The following is a 2,548-nucleotide window of genomic DNA, read 5'->3' as shown; positions in this document are numbered from 1 at the left end:
AAAGAAGGTCGATGTTTTTAGGAAAGTTTTCGGACCTGTTTCTGGGCTCATCTACTAGGAGTTTGTCATTTTCTCGCATTTTCTTGCATAACAGCTTGAAATAACCTTGTTTGTTTTGGCTTGTGGCCCTTGAGTGGCCGTAGCCAGTCCGGGATCGTTATCAGATTTGATAACCTCGACCAAAACAAATCAATAACCAATCGCTGCACAAGGTTTCGTTCACGTGACATTATTTGGTAGCAACGGTGTATAATTCAATATGGCCGTCGACGGGGCGCTGCGATGAATGGAGTTACTTTTTTTCACAACATCACAATGTAATTTCATTTAATTAATTTTATGTTTGCTTCACAATAGGTTACTGGATTATGGAATAGAAACAGAGATGTATGGAAGAAAACTGTCTTTGTCCAAAAGCTACTGCGAAAAGTTTCATTTTCAAAGAGACACCGTATAATATTTGTTCCGAGTAAAAACACACGAAGGTAGATAACAGTTATTCTGTTCACAAGAGCGTTGTTTATTGATACTAATATGATAGCTTCTATTTTCACTCAGGCTTCATTTTCTTGGTAGCTGGCGAAGCTGGTTGTTCAACAGTCTGTGTAAAATATAAACGAAACACTGACAGTAAATACATCTTGAGTTTACAGATTGACACTGAACAAGTTGCTTCTATATTCCAAGCGGAGAGCTGTAACTGAATTTCGTTCAATTTGCATGAGCGAAGCGTGGTTAGGACCGAAACATCTCCTGCTACGATTCATCACTATGAAATGGAAATAACAGTATCGAAACAGTTCGCAACTCTCCCGCTGTCGACTCTCTGTCCAGATATACTGAAGATAGAATAGCTTACCTCGATGGCCATATCCCATCCCTCGCCTAATTCCATTTCTGCGATTGCTAATTCAATCGTCCCTTTAAACTCATCTATGCAGTCTTCTTTGCATTGTATTTCCCACACACAAGGGATGAATGCCCCTCCGCCGTGCTATACATTTCGTTTCCATCTTTGATGCACCGGAGTTCTCTTTGTCGTTGTGGGCTCGCCTGATATGGTTCTGGCACAACAACAAAAATATAGCAGGTATATTTACTTTAATTCGTGATACACCTCCGTTCAGTGGTATGGGTACATGCAACACCTTATGTCGTGCGATGTGACAGTAAACTTGGAAGTCTTGGCATTTCCGAAAAAAAAAAACTGTTTTAGTTGTAGATCAGTAGTCTATTGTTGTGCATTCGGTGATACGGAAAAACGCTTTTAATGACCGATTCATATAAAAGAAAGTATAATTCAAGTAATATGTTTTCGTACCATAGTTCACTTGCTAAATCCAACAATAAGCTTCATTAGTATCACCCAACTAGTGGGCTAATGCAAATCCTGCATTTTAATTGGCTACGCTACTAGAGGTCTATTAGTAATAGTCCTCGAGTAGCGAAATTGGCGCAATCGAGCGTGACGCTTTTCCCAAATAAATCTTTCTTCAACTTACATTTGCTAACTTTATTATTGTCTTTTCTGTCCGACTAGTTGAGTGATACTAAAACAATTTGACCCTTCGCCCTCAAGGGCTACGGTTCAATAGCCCATTTGGCTTCGCCTCAGGGGCTATTGACCCGTAGCCCTTGCAGGCTACGGGTCTAATTGTTAATTATATTACGACTGGTGTGCCAGAAAACTGACCTAGTTTGGCCGGCATTTCCGGAAAATATTTCAGGACCACGAGTTGCTGAAATTGATTCTTGGACTCTAAAATATAGGCAACTTACCCTTTAATGTAATTGCCGATTTTCCCGCAGTCCGAAAGGTGTTTTAGTTCCCTGTATAAGAAGTATTGCACCCGGCCTATCTGTCATCCAGCAAATTCTCTAAAGTGTAATTTTTCTTAGCGCTCTTTGATACCAGACTGTGGCACGTCTAGAAGTGTCTCGTGTATTTCTCTAATTTCTGGCAAAACACAATGAAGTGCAAACGGGTCTTTGTTTCCATTTTCAGGAAGGACATGAAAAGGAGTTCCTTCTGGCTCCTTGATTTTGAACTCATGGTAACCCTTCAAAAGAGAATAAACAACTAATGTTAGATTCGCAGGTGGTTTCCCGACCACCTGGACTGTCGTACTGTGAATCGAGCGACTCACTAAGAGCTATAATTTTTTCGGAAGGGGCTTAGATGATATATGTAAGTTACTTTTACCTGCCCCTTGATTTTTCCACCAGTAATTCTTAAAGTTGAATGGTGCGTGTCTGTCAAGCCTGAAAGGAACGAAAATTTTATGCTGCAAAACTCGAACACAATAAACCTACCCTATGTAATGATTAAGCTATATCCACAAAATCGACATAAATTTGCTATTTTGATTCTATGGGTACCAGCATCCGCCATCTCAATACCTAGGAACACACAATTACAGTTGTAAATATGGCCGCCGTTACGAACAACATATCGCAAATCAAAATACCCCCGTGCACTTTTTTCACAGATCGTGCACAACACTAAAAACACGTTAAATCCCAAGAATATGGTGTGAAGATTAACGAC

At 40.1% G+C, this 2,548-nt stretch overlaps 1 long non-coding RNA gene across 1 annotated transcript; it reads right to left on the bottom strand.

Moving 5' to 3' along the window:
• Nucleotides 1–496: 496 nt before the first annotated feature.
• On the bottom strand, nucleotides 497–1,210 carry LOC149095961 (uncharacterized). Its single transcript, XR_016204642.1, has 2 exons — nucleotides 860–1,210; nucleotides 497–601 (listed from the first exon to the last, which is right to left on the bottom strand). It is a non-coding gene; the product is annotated as an uncharacterized LOC149095961 (long non-coding RNA).
• Nucleotides 1,211–2,548: the final 1,338 nt, after the last annotated feature.

The sequence above is a fragment of the Orbicella faveolata genome, unplaced genomic scaffold (genome assembly GCF_042242905.1).
Source record: "Orbicella faveolata isolate gen_17 unplaced genomic scaffold, um_ofav_v1 contig_48, whole genome shotgun sequence".
Taxonomy (NCBI): Eukaryota; Metazoa; Cnidaria; class Anthozoa; order Scleractinia; family Merulinidae; genus Orbicella; species Orbicella faveolata.
This window is presented reverse-complemented; position numbering and strand designations above follow the sequence as displayed.